The sequence below is a fragment of the Pteropus alecto genome, unplaced genomic scaffold, assembly GCF_000325575.1.
Source record: "Pteropus alecto unplaced genomic scaffold, ASM32557v1 scaffold339, whole genome shotgun sequence".
Classification (NCBI taxonomy): Eukaryota; Metazoa; Chordata; class Mammalia; order Chiroptera; family Pteropodidae; genus Pteropus; species Pteropus alecto.
In genome coordinates, this window is record NW_006442509.1 from 773,387 (window position 1) to 794,822 (window position 21,436).

Consider the following 21,436-nt stretch of genomic DNA (forward strand, 5'->3'; position numbering starts at 1 on the left):
TGGGGTGAGGCTGCGCCCCGCGATGGAGGGGGGACTGCGCCCCGGGATGAGGCCGCGCCCCGGGAAGCGGAGGTTGCGCCCCCGGAATAAAGGGGACGCTGCGCCCTGGGGTGAGGCTGTGTCCCCGGGGCGGGGAGATCGCATGGGGACAGCCCCGTTCCCACCCGGGGAGTGCCGCGTGTGCCCCGGATTCTCTCGGCCCCAGGGAGGGAAGGCTGCGACCGGCGTTGAGACTGCGCCCGGGTCGGCCCCGCGTCCTCTCCCGAGGGCCCCGAGTCCGCGCGCGGTGCTCCGGGACGCGGGGCGGAGAGTGGGGGGCCCCGGGGAGGGCACGCCGCGTCCCGGGTTCAGCCGTGCGCTCCGGGGGTCCCGTGTCCGCGCGGGTGCTCTGCGCGGCGGGCGGCCGGGGGCGCGGAAGTTCTCGCGGGTGCTGGGCGTCTGGCGCGATCCGGAACAAACTGGGGCGGTTGGGGGGCCGAGGTGACTTCTGACGTGTCCACATCTGCAGTAGGAAAATTACCGGGTTGTGGACGGTCCGAGGGAAGGTGTCACATTGGGCTGCGGACGCTAAAACGTGTTGGAGTCCCTGTTTACGTGCCAGAGAATATAAAACGCGTCGGGCCCCGATTTATCTGTCTGCGACCCGCACCGTTGTTTGATTGGCAGCTAATGTTTTTACCAGCCGGTTTTGATTTTACTTATGATAAAGGCATTTCGTTTCCTTCTTTCACAGACCCTAATGGTTAGCGTTCCATTCTCCAAGCGTCGGAAAAGTAGCGTGATATCAAACTTGCTTCCTTATGCTCAGTGTTCTCCTTGAGATGACTGATCGGTGAGTTTTGGAAACAGAAACGCGTCTTCAGTCCTTTAGGTGCCCTCTGACACTTCCCCGCATAGGTTTACGCCTCTGAAAGGTGGCAGCCAGAGCTGCATTTTCCGAAACACTGGGCTGTCTCAAGGACAGTGCCCGGCCAGTGTCTTTGATTACCTTCTTTTCTTGGGGCTGAGGCTACTCTTCCCTCTCCTCGCTGGGGATTTCCGGGGGACAGGGAGAAGGAAAAAATGGGGAGAGGTTGGTGGTACTGCTCTGCCTTGGCCGACAGTGAGCTACGCCCGGGTGCAGCGTTCCTCTGGAGGGCAGGGGCCTCTCCCGCGGGCACCCGCAGCAGGGGCCTGTCGAGTGGTTGATGAGACACGCCGAGCTGGGTGCCCCATCCTGCCCGGGTGGAGGCGAGGGCCTGGCTGGGCTTCGGAAGGAATGCGTTGCCTGTGAGTAATGCCTGTTACGTGGCCGAGGGGCCTCAAACTCCGTATGCTCAGCCACATCTTCACCACGCGAAGCTGTAGCTGGAAGGGAGAAAGGCCTTTCTGCATGGGGCAGTGATGAAGAAGCAAAGCGGTCCCGCTCCGAGAGGTCGATGGCACGGAGCCTGAGGTGCCGTGTGCTCGTGAAGTCAGAGCTGGGAGGTGACGGGGCACTCGGCAAATAACTGCGTCAGCTGAACCCCCTGGCCCTTGGCGAGTTCACCTGGTGTAATAGCATTTCCGCTGCTTTTCGATTTGGGGAATAAGAAAATTCTTTAAGCCTGAATTTGTCTGGTGAGTGAGTGAGTAGAGCAAACTGGATTTATCTGGTAAACACTTATTCATGGCCCGCTTCGTGCTAGGCCCACCTTGTATTAGACCCCAGGGAACACCGTGCTGAACAAGATAGATCAAAAAAGTTCAAAAACTGGCAGATTGTTTTATTAATCACTTTTGTGGTATTCTATTTTTTTAATAAAGTTTATAATTTTAGTTATGAATTTCTAAAAATTAAAGTGCATAGCATTAATGTTTTTATTTATGGACAGACATATAAGCATGCACACAGTACTTGCAAAAATCACAAAAAGATGAGAAAAGCTGCTTCGTCTCCATCCCAGGCCCTCAGTCCCCTTCAGCTGCGGTGACCGGCTGGCTGCGGACTCTGTGCGGCAGAGTCCATACACAGTCGTGCATAGGTTTTGATGATCTTTTTAGTATTTGCCAGGAGAAGCAGTGCGGCAGGGAACACTGCCACACAGGGGCACAAGCGAAACCTGCCAGTCGCCTTTTCCTGGTCGTCAGAATCCTCAGCCGGAGGGCTTGTAGGGAGCAGGGCTTCATTCGGTGATGAGCGGGGTCAGCCCATGGGACGGGGCACCTGGCTTAGGTAGGAGATTACTGGGGGAAGTTATCGCTTATCGGCCTATTCAAAACTCGTTTAAGAAAAATTATTGGTCTCATCATGAAACCGAAAAGCTTAGAGAGGTCCAGTTTGATTGGGAAAGTTGTTTTTTTTTAGTGTCAGTTTTCTAAAGTGTGAATTTCCAAATCTATAATTTGGTGATAGAAGTGGCAGTGTTAAACAAACAAACAAACAAACAAACTTTAAAAACATGTTCATAACGTGAGGTAGGAAAGGCCGAAGCTGAGAATCACAAAGTGCGCATCAGAGCCATTAAGATTCCCTTGTTCCCTGAGGGACTTTCTGTGCAACACGCGTGTCATTTGGGAGCGCGGAGAGGGCACAGGGAACCAGCGTCCTGCAGAGAGCAGTGGCCGGGCCCAGAGGTTAGCATCAAACTGTCCCCTCTGTGCTGAGGTGGTCCTGCTGGCTGCTGCCCACCTGTACGTGCGTGAGGTGTCCGGGAGCCTGCAGGAAACCCGGGCTGGCTTGTGAACGACGCACGTGAAGCCGGGCCGGGCGGGAGGGGCTCCCAGGTGCCTGGATCTCTCTCGCGCACGGCACACGGCGGACTGTGCTTCCCTCTCCGCCATCCGTGACCGTGACCGTGACCGCTTCACTGACAGGCCGCCCAGGTAGTTGCTGGCGGGAGCTGCCTGCCCTCCTGCGGCTCCCCTTAAGGGAGGAGGGGACATTAAGCCCCACCTGAAGTCCCAGGTGCCTGGGTCTGGGCAGCGGGGAGCTCAATGGAGGGAGGGAGCTGGGTGCTGCTTGGCAGCCACGTGCAGGCGCCTGGGACTCTGGGCCCTGAGCTCTTGTTGGTGCTGGTGACAGCAGGGAGGCCGGTGACAAGAAGGTGAGGTGGGGAGGCAGCCGACCTCCCTCCCGACCTGTGTTGGGGAGCCTGTGCCTTCCCGCGAAGCTCCCTGTGGACAGAGACTCCGGCTGTTCCGCAGCTTAGGTTCCTTCAGAGCTCGGAGCTCATGACATGCCGGAGCTCGTGACATGCCGGCCGCATAAATGCTGTATGTGTGTTAATTAAATTTTCACAGCAGTCCAGCAGGTAGCTATTCTTATCCATCGTCCATGGGTAAAACACCAGGCCCAGAGAGGCCACAGGCAGCGGCCGAGGCGGGGCCGGCGGAGCACCTGGCCCTGTGGCAGGGCGCATAGTGACCACGCGCGGCCTCAGACCAGGCAGAGGTGGCTTGGTCCCGGTGCTGCGTGTCCTCACACGTAAGGTGCCATTGTTTGTAAGCTGCAGCGTGATTTCAGTTGCAGTGCTGTTATTCACAGGGAGAAGTTGCCAATTAGACGGTGACACATGCTTTCCTGTCACCTCCTTTTACCTGTACTCACTGAAGGCACAGACGACAAAATCAGACCACCCTGGTGCTTTCATGAAAAAAGAAAATGTGAGTGAGATAAAGTAATTCTCAGGTGTCTTCACGTTTAGAACCCGACCCTGCCACGTCAGCCTTTGACGTGGTGCCATGCCCCTCCATGGCGTTGTCCCCCGTGCTGTCACCAAGTGTGACTGAGACCCAGCACTGCCGTCTCCTGGCTGCCGCCCACCCTGGTCTGCAGGCCTGGACGCTTCCTTGCTTGCACTGCAGGCGTTGAGGGGTTTCGGATCCTTCAGAGATTTGCTGACCGGCCTGCTGGCACTACGTGCCCTGTCATGCCACCAGGAGAGATGGCCGAATTTGAGTGTGCCCGAGCGCGAGCGGCGGTGCCCACGGCGGCTGACAGCCCGTGCGACACCTCCAGTGCCAGGGATGCCAGCTTCGCGGCGTGCGTGCCCGAGCACTGATGGACTGTGCCTTGTTTGCAGGCAGCCCTGTCAGGGTTGCCAACAGACTGTGAGATAGAACATTCTGGAAGGACCCCAGGGCTGTTGGCGGAGCTGGTGGAGATGCACCTGTGAGGCGGTTCCCGGCAGGTCCCTGCAGACCAGACCTGCCGTGTGCGGTGGGGTCCCTGTCCCAGCGCGTCCCGGATGCGTGGCCGTCACCCAGGCTGTGTGACCTGTGCTTTGCCGTTCTCAGCCGCGGCCCAGGGAGAGACGTGGCCTCTCGCCTCCCGGGGCTGCTGGGCGGGTAAGCGGTGCCCTGTCAAGTGCCTCAAGTGGTGGCTAACAGGACTCGAGAGGGTTTACTCTGCTTGTTGTTTCCGTGATCCGTCACCCGAGTGCAGATGTTTGGATAACGCCAGGCACATGAACTTGGGAGTCATTTGCTCAGGGCTGGTTTGGAAACCAGAGCCGGGGCAGCGAGTGTCACACAGAGGGGGCGTGAGGAGCCTGGGCTTTTGGCCAGGGGCCCCGCAGGAGGGGTCTGAGACACCCATCGAAAGGGCCTGCTGCAGGAGGACACCTGGACGGGCTAGTGGCCCGGGGCCCAGGCCAAGGGTGGTCAGTTCCGGCTCATTCTGCCAGGGCCTCCTGGCTTTCACGAGGGGCAGGTGGCCTTGTGGGGAGGGGCGGGAGAGAGGAGGGGAGAACCCCAGTATAGGGGACCTGGGAGTTACGTTAGGAGGGCCCGGAGTGCAGGGATGAAGCTGGAGGGGTGGTGGCCCAGTGGGGATACCTTGGAAGGAGGGGAGCATGGCGTGCTTGGGGCTGACAGGAGGGGAGGCCATGGGGCACCCGCTCACAGGGCGTCGGCAAAGGCGACAGCTGCAGAGCGAAGCCCCGTGTGTGGGGCGCGTGGCGGGGAGCCGGGTGCAGCCAGGAGCTGGGCAGCATGGCAACGGGGCGCCTGGTCCTGTGCAGGGCGTTTCTGGGGCCACCTCCCAGGGAGCATGGGAGGGAGGGACGTGTGCTGAGTCGTCCCCGCGCCAGGCCCGGGTTCTGGTCTCGTGGGCTTGCGGAGCGGAACACTCCTGGATACCTCGCAGGCAGGTGCATGTGCAAACGGTGTTTTCTTCATTAAAACTCACAAGCCCCTCAAAGTGCCATTAACTTAACTGGAAAGTGGCGCCTTCACCCCCCAGATTCAGTGGCATCGGGACCAGTGGGACTGGACTGCCAGTCTGCACTTAGTGTGTCTCGAAGTGCAGGGTGGGGAAGGGGGGCGAGATGGTGTGGTGCGTCCAGGCCGAGGGCCGCCTCGTGGGGCTGGTGGCCTCAGCGCCCGGGGCCGCGGCCTGCGTGCACGCCGCCTGTGGGGACGGTGACGTGTGCCCCGTGTGTCAGCCCGCAGCGCGTGCCCACTTGAGCTTGAGCTCTGCTTCGGGCAGGACGGTCCTCCCAGGTCCGCTCCATGGGGTCAGGCGTAGACGCTCTTGCTTCTCCTCGCCTCGGGGCGCGGTCCGGCAGGTGGGACAGCCGGGCGCACTGTCCCTTCACTCTCGCCCCCGTGGACAGCTTTCGCGGAGTGCCTCCTCTGCACGTCACTGTGGAAGGACACGGGGAGGAGGTGGCCTCCGCCTCTGTGAGCTAAGCCCCCGGCGGGAAGCTGGGCCCACGCAGGCTGATGCCTCCCCGTTCGGCTGTCATAGGCGAGTCAGGGGAAGGGCACTCTTGCCGCGGCCCGCACTCCGCAGGGCTGTGCAGTGGGGTGCTGTGCCGAGGCCCGGGGGCCAGGGCGAGCTCCTCAGGCAGGAGCGGGCTGGGCCCTGCTGTCGGGGTAGTGGGGCCAGCAGCCTGCGTCCTGCCTCGTCAGCGGGGGCAGGGGAAGTGCTGGAAGGTGACAGAGAGCCGGCAGGCCTGGCTGTGCCTCTCCTGCTGGAAAGAGAGGGCCGGAGGGGGCAGGGAGCCCGGAGGAGGGAGCAGGCGGCTGTTCTCAGCGGAGCCGGTCTGGAAAGGGGCCGCTCTGGGGGCTGAGCTGCCGTCCGCAGAGGCGTTCTCGGTCGTGGACATTGTCTGAGACTGGACCATCTGCATCCGTGAGTCACCTGTCCCCACTGAGCGACGTGCAGAATATCTGCGCACAGCTGCACGTGGTCTCTGAGATGATGACGTGTGTGTGTGACACAGGCGTGAGGACCTCCACGAGGTCTGGCCGCCAGCGAGTGACTGAGCGTCCTTGTCTCGTGTCCCTGTTCCTCGCGAGTCCTCCGTGGAGGTCGCACCCCCGCTTCAGGTCAGGAGCCGCTGTCCAGCAGGGACTCCCCGGGACAGCCGGGCAGCGTTAGGAAACGCCTGTCGGCTCTCCCTGTGTGTTGGCCGTGGAGGGGCCGCAGTGACCGGGTTCAGTCCTCAAGCTGGTCACGGGCGGCTGCCTTACCTGGGCCACCCGCAGCTGCTCTTCCCGACGAGGAGGCTTGCCTCACTCACCTGAGTCGCCTCCTTACAGGTGTTCCCTCCTCTCCTCTCGGCCTGTCCCCATCTGCTGCTGACCGGCAGCCAGGGCCAAGTGGATCGGCCACCGTCCTGCTCAGAACCCTGCCCCGTCTCCAAGTCCTCCTGGGCCTCCTCTCCTGCTACGCCCGCAGCCCCTCCCGGGCTGCATCCCTCCTGCCCTCAGCCCCTCTCCTGATGTGCGCCCCACTGTCCACCTCCCCACCCCTGTCCCCAGTCCCCTCAGCCTGCCCAGAGGCAGACAGGAAGCCCCCTGGAGGGCAGGGGTCTTGCTCTGTCTCAGGACAGTGCCTGGCGCATAGTAGGCGGTCACCTGTGTTTGCCGAACGAACGAGTTGCTTTTTCTTCCTTTTTATATTGGTGGTAAACGGTGGAACCTGGGTGGGGTGTTTGCCTCTGAAAACCTGTGCTTCTCTGCCTGCCCCCCCCATTGTACGTGGTGAATCAGGCATCTACTTACGCCCCATATGTCTGTGTGATCTCCAGATTTCCATGCTTTTCTTTGTAGAGTAGAAACATTTACAAAACATTGAAAATTGTTCTGAAACCATAAAGTGTAATATAGTAAATGAATCTCTTGAAAACAGTAAAATAATCAACCTGAGAAAATGGATACCTCCCTCCTCCCCCGCCCTCTTGCCTCCCCTCCCCCTCTCTCCCCCCTCCCCCCATTCGGACCCCTTTCTTGGCCGCACGTGACTGAAGCATGCTCTCGCTCTCATAAGCAGCAGCAGGGTCTGTAACAGAGACGTGATGGTCATAACTGCGTCTTGAGAGAAGAAAGAACACTTCGACGAATTCTGGGAAGTTTCAGAAAAGCAGCCAAATAAAAAGGAAAGCGCTCGGTCCCACTGTGGAGGGCGCGGGCTGCAGCGTCAGCGGCACGTGGCCTTCTGAGCTCTGTGGAGGAGCAAGCAGAAGGATGGCCGGCGCTGGGCACCTGCGGCCTTCATCCCGCCACCCTGGACTCGCCCGCTGCCCCTCCAGCCGTGAGCGTTTCTGGGGGCAAATGCAGATCGAGTCAGGGGTGCCAGGCAGAATTCCTCCATTTCTAGAAGACTGCGTGGGACAAACAGTGCCCAGCCCTTCAGAGATCTCCGGTCATTGCCCAGAGCGTTGCCCCGGGCTACACGTGGGCGATGCCACCTCACTTCCTGCGCTTAAGGTCCACAAGAGGCGAGCACGTGGCACAGACTGTCCTGTCCTCCCTCTGACCCGGGGCACTGCTGAAAGGGGTGAGGTGTGGGCCGGCAGGCAGGCGGGTCAGGGGGCAGGAGGGGGGCGGGGTGACGGGTTCTGACCCAGTGAAAAATCCTGAGACTCCAGGGTCCCCCGCTGTGTTTCCCGAGGCCTGGGGGCCAGCCCGTGTTGCTCCTCGTGAGTTAAATCGAGCGGGGGTCCTTCTCTGGTTTGCGAGCCCAGATCGGTGGCCTGCAGCATCGTGCTGGCCCGGCTCTGCCGTCAGAGTCGGGAGCAGGCGGTTGGCACGCAGGTGGGCCGGGCCGCAGAGGTCTGCGGTGGCGCCGTGTGCTCTGTGCACCTCCACGTTCACCGGCCTCATCCGCCTGGGCTGGTGACGGCTTGCCCCGGCTCTCCCTCTCCGAGTGCTGCCTCGCTCAGGCTGGGCTGATGGCCGCGGGGCTAGGTGTCAGGGAGCTGCTCACCGTGTGCACGAGGCCACAGAGCCAGCACCTGTGCACGGCCCCCGCCCTCGTCACCTCCTCCATCCCATTTCTCCCCGTCTCGGGAATCGATCCTGCCAGGCACTGGCTCTCTGGGCTTTTTCTCTCTCGAGACGAGGTCGTGTGTGCATGTGAGTGCGTGCGTGTGAGGGTGAGTGTGTGCGTGCATGTGAGGGTGAGTGTGTGTGTGCGTGTGTGTGCATGTGAGTGCGTGCGTGTGAGGTGAGTGTGTGCGTGCGTGTGTGCATGCCCTCCACGTGCATGCATGCCCTCTGTGTGCCCTGGCTGGGGGAGGACAGGGAACCGGGTCACTGGGAAGGAGGTCACCCAAGGGATGTCACCAGGCACAGGAAGGCAGTCGGGGCGGCCGCACGTGGGGCCCGAGCGCTACATGGAGAGTGACGGGAGCCCGGGTGGCTCCTGCAGGCACTTGGCCTGGGCCAGCTAAGTGCCAGGAGCCCGCGGTCGCTGTGAGCTGGGAAGTGGTCACGTGCAGGCTGCCATGCTTCGGCTGTGTGCTGCACTCCCTCTAGATGCGGATGAGGCCTTCACGTCGCGTGCGTGTTTATTAGTTGTGACTGTTGGAATTGGATGCCTTTTCAGAGTAGGAGTCTGCCCCCGTGACGCTCAGAATTCTTCCTGAGTCAGTCATCGGCCTGAGGTTTACCGTGAACCTGTCCCAGTACGGCTGCTTTAGAGGCTTGTCCTTCCTTTGTTACTGTGTTAAAACTTTCTGTCGTTAAGGAGCCGTCTGCCCGTTTAGAGAGCCTCCCGCAGGAAACCTCACGGGCAGCTCCAGGACGGTGGCGGCACAGGCGGAAAACAGTTATTCGCTGCAAGTGGGAGCTGGTTTGGGGGTCGCGGCTAAAACTCTTCGTCCGGGCGGACGCGGGCTCGCAGCAGTGAGTCAGTGGAGTCCGAGCTGCGGTGATTCGGGGTCGCAGAGTTCCGCGTTGGTTTGACTGTCACTGAACCCCTATGAGAGGGTCACTTCCATCCAGTCTCAGCTGGTTTTCATAAGTGGTGGCTTGAGAACGTCTGTGCCGGGACTGCGCGCTGTGTCCCCTCGACTGCGTGGCACGGTGCAGGGCGGGGTCAGACCACGCCCGACTCCAACCCGTGGCGTTTCCCTTTCTGCCGTTTTGGGTCAGTGGCGGGCGGTTTCCACCCGCACACACAGAAGTGAGTGACACGTCTGGCGACTTCACAGCGCAGCGTTCTGGTCCTCGGCTTCGTTCCTCTGGTGAGCCTGGGGGGGACTGAGGGCAGTCACACTCACAGGGCAGGTGTCGTGTCAACTGGCAGGTGTCTCTGAGCACAAGGCACGCGTGCCAGCCCCTCGCCCCGCCCTCAGGTCCTGCCCGGTCCCACTGGCCAGCTCTGGGCACGTGGCGCCAGCAGGTAGGGTCCTCGGTGGGTGTAGGCGGCTTCCCCTGCCAGCCATGCCGCAGGAAAGGGGACCTAGGCTGGGAAAGGTGCCTGGGGTTCATGGACGGCCAGAGCTCGTGGTGTCGTCTGTGTGACCCGCCACAGACGACTCCATCCCTGCGTTCCCACAGCCTCACTGACCGTCGGGACATGGCTGAGCAGGCGCGGCGAGCAGGTCGAGGCCGCGCGGCCCCTTTCCAGGGCGTGGGAGGGTGTGGGCCCAGGGCAGGGGCTGCGAGGGTCCTGGGGGGCTGCCTCTGTCTGACGGCCGCCCCGGGGTTCACCTTGTGCGGCCACTTCCACAGTCGCTTTAGAATGCTGCCGTCGCCCAGAACGTTCCTCGTGCCCGTCCGCGTGTGCCTCACGGTCTGCTGGCCCCTCACGGCGCCTGTTCTGACGCTGCGTGTGGGAGGCCCGGGCAGCGCGCAGGCCTCCGTGCCGGGCCTCTCTCTCGGGCGGGTCACAGCAGGGCCGTGGCCCGTCCCCTGAGCTGGGGCGTGTGCGCTGGGGCGTGGAGCCGGCACTGCTTGTTTGTCCGTTCACCGGGGTGGACCTCGGAGTCGTCCCCATGCTTCGGCCAGAAGAGCGCCGCCCTGGACGTGGGCGGACGCGCCTCTGCGTGGTCACGTGCTGTGTGACGGCAGCTTTGGCGGGGTGCAGGGTAAAAGCGTTCGTCCACGTGGCTGGCACAGGCCACGTGTCGGAATCCAGGCCTGTGTCCGGGGTGGCGTGCGGCTTCCTGGGGGGAGGGGCACTTGCTCCTGGGTGAGATGTCAAGGTCGTGAGGTCACACACAGGCTGTTGGGTTTCTCGTCATGGCGCCCGGCCTAGGTGGAGATCCCCTGAGGTCCCCACAGACGAACCCTTTCCCAGCAGCACCACGTCCTGTCACTCCACAGAGGGGGACATCAGTGAGAGCCGTTAGGTGTCGTGGAGGCCCCGGCCGGCCTGCAAAGCCACACGGGCGCCCTGCGTCGCCCGCGCTCCACTGACAGCCGCCCACGCTGCAGGCTCATGTGGCAACGACTGACCGCTGCGCAGGGGAGGGGGCTCAGCTCAGGTCACCCCGCCGTGGGGGACCCCACCACAGAGACGGGGTACAGGGGGCCCCACCACAGAGCATGGGGTGCAGGGGGGCCCACCACAGAGTGCGGGGTGCAGAGGACCCCACCACAGAGCGCGGGGTGCAGGGGACCCTACCACAGAGACGGGATGCAGGGGACCCTACCACAGAGACGGGGTGCAGGGGGCCCCACCACAGAGATGGGGTGCAGGGGACCCTACCACAGAGACGGGGTGCAGGGGGGCAGTCTACACGCAGACGGGAGGCGACCCCAGCACATGCTGGGAGTGGCCAGGGTGCAGCACCCAGGGGCGTGCGGCCTCGCCCGTAGGAGGAAGGGGTGCGAGGACACACGTGCGGGTCTGCACAGCGTGCAAAGGGACGGGGGTCAGCAGAGCCGAAGCGACTCGGTACCAAGGCGGTGACTTGCGGGGAGCACGGGGCGCCTCTCTGAGCAGACCCCCGGCACAGCCGACTCTCGGAGCCTCGGCTGTATTTCACAGACCCCAAGACGAGGTGCGTTCCCGTCAGCCAGCACGCGGGGGACCCGAAACGGGACAGGAGGAGGGCCCGGTGCAGGAGAAGCAGCCGGGTGGGAGAGCCTCCTGGGGGACAGCGTTCTGACTGGGTTCTGACTGGGTTCTGACTGGGTTCTGACTCCATTCTGACTGCGTTCTGATTGGGTTCTGACTCCGTTCTGACTCTGTTCTGATTGGGTTCTAACTGGGTTCTGATTGGGTTCTGGCTGAGTTCTGACTGGGTTCTGGGGACAGTGTTCTGACTTGGTTCTGACTGGGTTCTGGCTGGGTTCTCACTGGGTTCTGCCAGACGGAGGCAGCGCCGTCCACGCGCCCTGCTGCCGTGCGTTGCTCCTCGTGGGGCCGGGGCCGTGTGCGTGGACCGAGCAGGCCGGACACCCGGGGACGCAGGGCCGGGAAGGAGTCACGTGAGGGGGCCGGGCTGCAGGGCCCGCGTGGTGTCAGCGTGATCGGGTGCACCACGCAGCCCGGTGGGCAGCTCGCAGAGAGGCAGGTGTCGGGGTGCGTGTGCCCACACCTGGCTCTGTCCCCTGAGCCGGCCAGCAGCCCTGCACACACCTGGCGTCACCCTCCAGCAGGGAGGAGCAGGGCCCCTGGGGAAGGGGTGGCCGGATTGCCTGGCGGTGCGGACTCGGGGGCTCAGAGAGGCCGGATGGCGAGGGGCACGGGGCCGGCCGGAAGGAGGGGGTGGCCGGGCTGGACCAGTCCCTGGGCAGTGAGTGAGGACAGTACTGGGCCACGGTCGGCAGGGCGAGCTGGACGTCCTCACTCGCCTGGTCTAAGTGGGCACAGGCGGCAGTGAGCAAATGGAGGGGACACTCCTCCTGACTGGGGGGTGCCAGCTGACCAGCATGGACAAGGGGGACCAGAGAGCCGGCACCGCAGCAGGGTCTCAGGCGAGACCCCGGGACTGGTGCCAAGGTGAGCGGGCGAAAGTTTGAGGAGCAGCCGGAGAGCGGCCTCGTCGAAGAGGACCTTCCCCAATTAGTTATTAAAAGGATGAAGTCAGTCCCTTTGGAGGAGGGACCAGCAGGAGCCACCTTCCCCAGGTGGCCCAGGTTAGCAGCGCCTCTGAGGAGACAGGCCGCCGCCCGGCCTGCGATCCCCAAGGCTTGGCACATCATCTCTCTGGTGTCCTTGTGGCAGGTGCACAAGCACATGTACACAGGCACGGGCGCCAGCGCCAGCAGAGGACGTCCTGCAGGACACGTGACCAGTGCTTGCCAAGCGTCCAGGTCCTCAGGACAGGCGAGGGTGGACGGAGGAGCCTAAGGAGACACTGCTGTGACGTGCGCCGAGGGTTCTGGATGGGGACACGCTGACATCCCTGGGGAAAGCTGTGGATTCAGGTGGGGGCTGCGCGTGAGCTGACACTGGCCACGGGCCCGTGCGTCTGAGACACGCGCGTCAGCAGTGGGGGTGAAGGGCGTCCGGCACCTCAACGCTGTTTCAGCCTCGAAGGCCGAACCGCTGCAAAGCGGAGAGCTGGCGGGGGGCGCGCAGAGCCCACGCCACGCCCGGCCGCAGCGAGACGGGCGGCCTTGCTGTGCTGTGCTGCGCATGCGCAGGGAGGCTGAGTCGGGACCCCCGTCCTCCCACGGGGGCGCTGCTCACGTGGCTGCTGTGGTTTTCCAGGTCACCCGTGGTCTTTTGATTTTGTTTGCTTTGTTCAAAGAGGAATTATACATTTCTATACGTTCAGATGTAGCTTTTCCTTTGAGGAGAAAATGCAGATTTTATTAAACGCTTGAAACACGTTCTTGGGAGCCGTCCCTGGACACTGTGGACCCCAGGCCCCCTCAGTGACGGATCGGGCCCTGTCAGGGAACACGCTCTCTGCCGCCACGGCCGTTCCGCTGTGGGTTCTTCTAGCGTTTTCTGTTCTCTTTTCCACCTCGAGCTCAGCCTGCGAGGTCGGGGTCCGGTGCTTTGTCCGGCTGCCGCTCCCGCCGCGTGCCCTGCCCGGGGCCAGCAGCGCCACTTGTACACGTGCCGACCGCTGCCTCCAGCACCGTCACTGCTGCTTAGCGCTGTGTGGGAAGCGGTGGCTTTTCTGTGTACATCACGTCCACTGCTTGTCATCTGTGTCCCCGGCGGGGGGCCTAGTGGTGCAGACGTGCCCCTTCCTCTGTGACCTTCGTGCGTGTCCCCCCATCCTGGGCCGGACGTGGCGCCCGAGTCGGTGGTGGCGGCCTCAGCAGCGCTCGCCTTGCTGTGACCGGCCGGGGCCTCCGTGTCGCCTCGCCGAGCGGGGCTGTCCGTGCTTGCCGGAGCCTCGGCCGGGCCGCGAGGCTTTCACGACAGACGCCCCCGCGACGGCGGCGGGGTTTCAGGGTGCGCTGTTCCCGCGCGGTCCGAGGGGCTCCGCGGCGCCCGCAGACCTGCCAGGGCGGCCCGTTTCCCTAGAACCTTTCCACACGCGCTTCTCCGCAGGAAACCCCCGCTCGGCGTGTAACACGCTGAAGCATCAGCTCGTTATTGATCCTACTACCTCGTCCTCTGGGACAGCGAGTCCCCCCTCCTCCCTCAGCTCCCAGACTTCTCTTCTCTGAGACGTGGTTTACACACTGTAAGGTGTCCACAGTGGATTGCTGGCACACGTGTGACAGCTGGCTTCCTCGGGCGGGGTGGACGGGAAGGCCCTGATTCGTGGCGTTTGCCCGTGTCCATGGCATGAGGATTCTCACCCTCGCCTGTTTCAAGCTGCCAGCTGCTTCACGGGACTCCTGGAAGCGGAGCAGCCCCCGTCCTCAGCCGGCGCCGGCTGGCCCTGGAAGTCCCTGCGCAGCCTGGTGACATCCACGTCTGCGCCCCGGGCCGGCTCCCACGACCACCCAGGGGCTCCCTCATGCCCCCCAAGTCCGTGCTCCCACCTCCCGGGTCAGCATCATGGCCTCGCTCCTGGCCCGAAGGCCCAGTTTGTCTGTTTTCAAGCCGTTCTTGTTTCCTCCTCTGCGCATTGTCCCCAAAGAGCTGCCCTGGCCACCGGGTTTGCAGGTAGCAAGCGCAGGGCTCGCAGAGCCCTTCAGTGGCTGACCGCACATCTGGCCTGTGGTTGCCGCTTGGGCCGTGTTCCCACACAGCGTGCGGGTGCTCACATGGGCTCAGCGACGGCGGCCTTCCTCAGCCCGAGGGGCCGCCAGCACCTTGCGTTCACGGGCTCCCATCCTCGCGCTGTAAGTTAAGCCTTTTCCATTCCTTATTTATGAGTCCTTTAGCAAGCAGTTTTGAGTTCCCACTGTGTTTCAGATACTTCAGATGCCAAAGGTGTCGCGGTGACTAAAGTCACGCGGCCTGTGTCTCCGCGGGGCGGGGTCCGCGTGTGTCTAAGTCATGTGTCTCCAGTGTGACCCTTGTCGAGTTTCTTGCCCTCACACGCCCGCTTGTCTTCGCCCCCGGTGTCCATTCTCTCGGATCAACCTGATTTACTCTGACTGCTCCTCCTGCTTCAGCTCCGGATTCCCTGGCTTGGATTCGAGTTGACATTCAGCTTAACTGTGTATGTGATGATTTCTCCTTGGACTAAATTCTCACAATGAAAAGGCAAAGCAATCGAATGTGGTGGTTTTTAACTTAGGAAAGGTTACTGTTTTAGAAGATTTGCAACAGTGGGGCAATTGGGAACGTTGAGTGGAGTGACACTGTCTCTGGAGTTGGACTGTCATCTGCAGATGAGCTTCCAGTCCCCCCTGCAGTTCTGCAGGCCAGCAGGCTTGTCCCCACCAGCGTGGCTTCTCTCTGGCTCCTGGGGGCATTTGAGAATGTGGGGCTGGTCCTTCTGGCAGCCTGGTGGCCCCGGGGCCTGGTCCCCAAGCACCATCTAGCGTCGCTAGTGTTTGCTGTGTGCTTCAGAACTGGGTGCAGGGGAGGAGGTGGGTGCTCAGGTCCCCGCGCTCCTGCGGTTCTCCGGGGAGCAGGAGCTAGTGGACCCCGGGGGGTCTGGCTGCCATGGCAGGCAGGCTGGGAATCGTGCACACGGCCCGTGGGCCCCAGAGGTTTATCTGCCCATCTTTGCCGAACTGATTCGGATTTCTGCTTTTTTAATCCTTTGCAAAATCAACTTGTCTTTAGTTTTAAAGTCAGTGTTTTATTTTAATAACAGAAAATAGTTCTATTTTATTTATTGAAACAGTTTTTAAAACTTTGCGGACCAACTTCTCTAGTCCTTTGAGGAGGATACTGAAGAACAGAGTCTGTGGAAAGCAATCTGGGGGCCTTGGCTCCTGGCCCCGAGCGTCCCCTCTGCAGAGAAGGACCTTCTGAGGAGGGACAGGTCACGCAGCTGCTGGCCGGCCCCTCAGGGTTGGGCGCGTGTCCCGGCACAGCCCCGGCACCTGGCTGCTTGGAGGATGGTGGGTGCAGCGGAAGCCACCCCCACGGCCGCGGCTCACCAGTGGTCTGTTAGCTGCCTGCCTCACGACTCACCTGGGTGCGTGTGTGGCTCTGCCTGGTCGTGACCTTCTCACTCAAAACTTCAGGAGGCGGTTTCTGGATTTCGATGTGATGTGTAATGTTCTCTATCACAAGATGGGTTTCTGGTGATTTTGTGTTTAAAATGAGGCTCTTTTGAGAAGGAAAATACAAGAACGTGCCATGCAGAGGCAGCAGGAAGCATTCCCGCCGCTCCCTGGCGGGTGTAAGGCACAGGGTTCAATGCGCCTCCTCGACCCGCGGTCACAGCCCCGCCAGGCCACCTGTCCCGGCCCTTCCTGAGGGCTGAGCCTCCCGCATGCGAGCCCACCGGGCCCGTGCTGGGTCGCTCTCTGGACACTCCTTTACGTTTGAAACCCTTACGAAACATTCTGGGCAGTTGTTGAGTTTTCGGTGAATTCCCCAGGATGCTTTTGAATGATGGATTTGGTGGCAGCTTATTTCTGTTTTGGCACCACGCCCATCAAGCCCACGCACTGCTGCCGGGTGCAGGTGCGGTTACCTGTGGGGACGCGCCCTCTGTGCAGCAGCACCCGAGCACCTGTCTGAGTCACATCCTGTGCCCGAGTGGACGCACAGGCCCTCAGGCTGCAGTCCCAGGCTTTCTGTCCACGTGGCTCTCCCTACCTCCCAGCCCATCTTCCCCAGAGTCCCTCACCCTGGGGCTCTGTGACAGGGTGGGAGAGGGTGCAAGCACACAAGACGTGGACCTTGCTGTCACAGAGATGTCTGGTGGTGCCGACGTGGATGTTTCGGGTCACACGCACACACATACGCTGAGAACTCGGAGTGGAGCCTAGACCTCGGCTTGGGAGGACAGGGGGCTGTCTGCAGAAAGGTGGCTGCTGTTTGCACTGGGGTCTCCCGGTTTGGACACCTGTCTTCACCGTCCTAATCTCTCATTTGCTTGGGTTTGGCTTCACTGTCCCTCTGAAGTGGCTCTTCTAAGTCACTAGTGACCTGTCTTTGTCAAAGGTTATGGCCGCCATCCCGTCCCTGTCTCTCTCAGGCCCCCAGCGGGGTCCGACAGCACCTCCGAGCCGGGCTGGTCTTTCTCCTCCTCCCGCTCCCGCCGGCCTCTCCCAGAGGCCGTGCCCCCATCCTGCTGTGCCCCTGCCCTCGCCCAGCGTGTGCCAGCTCAGAGCTGCATTCGTGACCCCCGACACCGTCACTGCAGCCCAGCCCTGCTTCCTTCATGGCCGCAGCCACTGTCCGTCCTCCGCCTCTCGGCCCGGCCCCACCTCCTGGTCAGGCCTGCCAGCCGCTCCTGCCCCGCGCTGTCTTCCCTGGAACGCGCTCGGCCACGGGGGCGCCCCACTGGCTTTCCTGGGTCTGGCCTGGCCCCCAGGGAGCCCCCTTCCGACGTCGCTGCAGCCCCCTCTGCGGGTCTCTTCAGGCCGCCCCTCTGGCGACTCCGGTCGCAATGGGTCACAATGCGGGAAGCACGCTTCCTCCCAGATGGCCCCGGCCCCTCCTCCATGTCCAGTTCACTGCCTGTGCACACCCAGCCCCCTCCCGTGTCATTCTTGTCCGTGCCCCCGGTTTATGAGCACTTAGACGTCCTTGTCTCTGTCTGCACGCGTCTGTCCCTCTGCGCTGGACCAGAGGCCATCCTGGTCACTGGCGGCTCCAGGTTGGTGGCAGGCCTGTCCACAGCACCTGCGCCAGGCTTGCGTCAGGGCTGGCTCATAGCAGAAAATCTGGCTGGTGTGGCTTCAACTCCTGGGCCCTTTGCACCAAGAATCGGGCAGTCTGGGGCTGGGACAGTGGCTTCTGGCCCCTTCCGTCTCCACTCTGCTGTTTGCTCTCCGCGTGGCCCCTCAGTCAGGTGGAGGCTGTCCCGCTGTGGCCTGGTGTCCGGCAGGAAGCAGAGAAGCAGGGAGGGGCCGTGTCTCTACCAGGATCTGCTGGGATCCTCAGCTCCCGTCCCATGGGCTAGGAGAGTGCCACACGGCCACCTCTGGTCACTGACTGGGACAGCTGGGGCAGTCATCAAGGTCAGGCACTGTGAGGGGGCAAGACGGGCAGTGGGTGATGCTGCATCGGGTCCCCACGGTCACGTCAGCAGGAGGCCTCGTATGAGGGGACCGTGAGAGAGGACCAGGGCTTCAGCGGTGCTGGGGTCTGTTTAGCACCCAGTTCTCACGTCTCAAGGTCCCAGTGGCTGGCAGCCCGCACACTGTGACCGCGAGTGGAGATCAGACGTGGGCGTTTTACATAAAAATGCCAGGAGTGGGGCACCTGTGGCCATCCTGGTTTGCTAATCTTTTATCCCAAATCAGACCAGCTTACCCACCTGGTGATGGGCATGGCTGGGGACACTGTGGGGTGCCCTCGCAGGGACAAGCCCCTTCTGTGCAGAGACCTGAGTGCACGGTCTCTGTGGTCCCCAGTGGAGGCCAGGAGAGGAGCTGGAGGCCGGCTGGGCAGACTGGGCAGGCTGGGCCTTCCTCCAGCGGTGACCGTGCTCCCCCTGCTGGCAGGAGCAGCGACTGGCTTCTGTCCACAGGGCGCAGAAGGAGCCCTGCCTGCCCCTCTGCCACTCAGTCGTTGTCGTCTGCCCCTGGGGTGGCTGCCACCACCGTCCTCGCGCAGCCCCCCGAGGCAGCAGAGGACGGTCCCTCCCTGCACATGGCCCTCGCCAGCCACCTCTCCGGGACAACTGCTGACACACACACACACCCCCCCCCCCGCTTCCTGGGAGCCCCCTTCATGGGGTCTGCGGTTGATTACACTGGGGAGACGCCCAGGGGAAGCCGGCCGAGAGGGTGCGGGTCCCGCCTCCGTGCAGACGTTCCCACACGGCTTCCTCTCCGGGCTCGCTGCCCTTCCCAATTCCTGCAGCACGTTAGGGGTGGGAATGGACGGATTCTCCTGCCTTCTCCGCAGCGCCTGCCGGTCAGGAGGAGCGGGGTGGGCCCCTCGGCCCCTCACGGAGACTGTCCCCACTGTGACATGCTCACAGCATCACTCTCCGTGAGCAGAACTAAAGGGCAGAGGCTCGCTGGGAAGGCGAAGGCCAGCTCATGCGGCTTGCTGGGCACCTGGCATGCAGGTGAGGGCCGGAGGCGGGCCTGTGGGCCGGACGCACGAGGCCTGTCGTACTCGCAGTCGGGGTGCAGGGTCTGACGTCAGCTGTGGTTTGGAAGGCCTTCTGGTGCTGGCTGCAGAACGGGCGTGGGAGGGGCACCCCCGCGCAAGCAGGCGGCGAGGCCACAGGGCAGGTGGGGGTCCAGGCGGGGCAGACTGGACATGGGGACTCGGCAGTGGGACGGAGGTGGTGCTTTGCGGGATCTGGCATGGCAGCAGGAGGGGCAGCAGCAGGCCGGCCTGGGATGTGCGAACTGTGACACGCAGGCAGTGGACGGCGTCCCTCGCTTTGGCCTTTCATCCCCCGGCCTGCCAGGTAGCCTGTCACACCTCCCTCTCTGAGCCGACCTTTCGCAGGCGTCTCAGACTGAACATCTGGCATCAACCATTTGATAAACTTGCTGCCCTTTCTCCTGGCAGCGAATGTCGCCAACGCTCCCCAGTCGCTGGAAACCTGGCAGTCATCCTAGACTCATCGCTGTCACGTCAAGTCCCCAGCACATTTTGTGCCCGCTGTCCCACATGAATCTTCTACCTGGGCACCTGCGTCTCCATGTCTCTCCTGTGCCCTGCGGCCCACATCACTCCCCCTCCTCTGCTCTGACCTCGGACGCCTCCCGGCCCGCCGTGCGTTTCCCTCAGCGCCCCCCACATGCGGCCAGCGTCCTCATCCTACCCGCGCTCACGGTCTCCTAGGCACCTGCCTTTGCGTCTGTGGCGAAACTGTTACTCCTAGGCCACCAATGCCCCACCGTCCAGCTCCCACCTGTCTGCAGCCTCCCTCCGGCCACTCTGCTCGGGTCCAGCTCCTGGCCGCCTCGCTCGTCCCTCCCGCTTTCTCTGCGCTGCTCCTCCGCGGTGACTGTCGCTGCCCGAGGTGCCCCCGACCCACCTGCTTGTGGAGGTGCTCTCCAGCTTTGAGAGGCAGCCAAGGGACATGGTGATTGGCTTGGTCTCTGGAACCAGACGGTTGGGTCGTCCCGACCCTGCCTCTGACCGGTGGTGTGACTCGACCTTCTGATCCCTGCCTCCTTACAGCGAGGACAGAGTGTGCAGCGCGTTTGTCACAGTGTCTGTGGATGGCAAGTGCCTCCTGGAGGGCAGGTCTCAGGAAGTCAGGAGCTGGCCCCTGTCCCTGAGCCTCGCTGCCTTTGCCTGGGAACTGGGGATAAGGCCAGGTCATTCTTCGTGTTTTAGGCTGACAGGCCTGATTGAGCATCTTCCCTGTTGGGGTAGAAATGATGGGCCCCACTCTGGTGACAGTTTCCCCACTAAACAAGTCCCTGAGTCCTTTTACCTGCAGGCAGGTGGAGCCAGAAATGGCTTCTCCAGGCTCTGGAGGTAAAGCCGGGAGACACTGGGGTTAAAATTAAGCCTCAGACCATCTGACGGCCACAGGGTCTACTAAGGGTTGTTAGCTCAGTGTTACTCTGATGGGTGGTGGTAGCAGTGACCGAGAAAGTGTCGCTCTGTGCGGGAGCAGCGTTGTCATTTTATGTCTGACGAGGCTGTAATTGGCCAGACTTTAATGCATGGAGTAACACCTGTTACGTCAGGCTCTTTTGCAGCTCTGTGAGCCTTTAAAAAATAACTTGCCATTTATGTTCAATGCAAAACACTCATTTTTCGTAAATCAGAGCATAACTGCCAAGCAGTGTGCAGTGCAGACACACGTGGGCATCCCTGGTCTCACATCTGGGGTGCCTGCTCAGGCTGACACGTCTTGGGTCATGAAGGCCCCTGCTAGATAGTGGAGTGGCTGTGACTGGACCAGAGACGTACAGAGGGGTCTGAGCCTCGATGGTCGTGTTACATTTACCATCCAGACGCCGCTCTAGGCTTCGTCCCAGGTACTGTCTAAATATACTGACAGGAAGGAGTCCGTGTGGGTGTGTAAAGACAGGGACACGTGCACAACAGCAGCATAAAACTCGTGTGACCTGACCCACAGCCAGTTTCCAGTCGCCTCTGCCAAACACGATGTAGCTTCCTTCCAGACCTAACGTTCATGCTCTAAACACACGTTTTAGGAAGTCACCATTAAACTGTGAGAATTACTCAGCACGTGGAAATAGGACCCAGCACCTGAAGTTGACGTGAGGGCCTGTGTCCCTCCCGTCTTGCAGTCAGGTTAAACGTGACTCCAGGGCTCCCGTGTCGAGGGGAAGGGAACCGGGAAAAGTGGGATGCAGGGTGGCCGACTAGGCCTGCGTTTAGCGGTGCAGACGTGCTTTATCGTCATTATGCCAGCCCCTGTCACTTACTGTCCCTGAGTCAAATGCTGCCACCAGCTTCCCAGAAAACTGCCAGCTTGAGAGAGCTGCAGCCCATCACCCCCAAACGGCGAAGCAATTGGCACGCCACCCACTCACTTTTTGACTTTATGAATTTAATAAACCCAGGTAATGGTAAGATAGCTTTAGCTGTGCTCGGCAGAGCTGCGGCACCCACAGTTCCGGGTGCATCTTGAACTCGTTGGGGTGCTGTGTCTCCTATCAGTCTGGTCGCGGAGTCGCAGGAGGTGTCACCTTTGCGTCCACTTGCTGCCAAGCAGTCGCGGTGGGATTCTCTTTCCCGGCTCCATTTCTTTCAGTGACGGCAAGGAGTGGAGGCTGGCGCTCCATGTCCACGCCGGGCGGGCCTGGACGCGTGCGGGGGAGCCTACCCGAGGACCAGCCGCAGGGCCGGCGG

The 21,436-nt window shown here is 62.0% G+C and overlaps 1 long non-coding RNA gene across 1 annotated transcript; it reads left to right on the top strand.

The window, feature by feature from the left end:
* The first annotated feature begins 394 nt into the window (after positions 1–394).
* Positions 395–20,354, top strand: LOC112471648. Its single transcript, XR_003043359.1, has 2 exons — positions 395–832; positions 19,166–20,354. It is a non-coding gene; the product is annotated as an uncharacterized LOC112471648 (long non-coding RNA).
* The last annotated feature ends 1,082 nt before the right edge of the window (positions 20,355–21,436 follow it).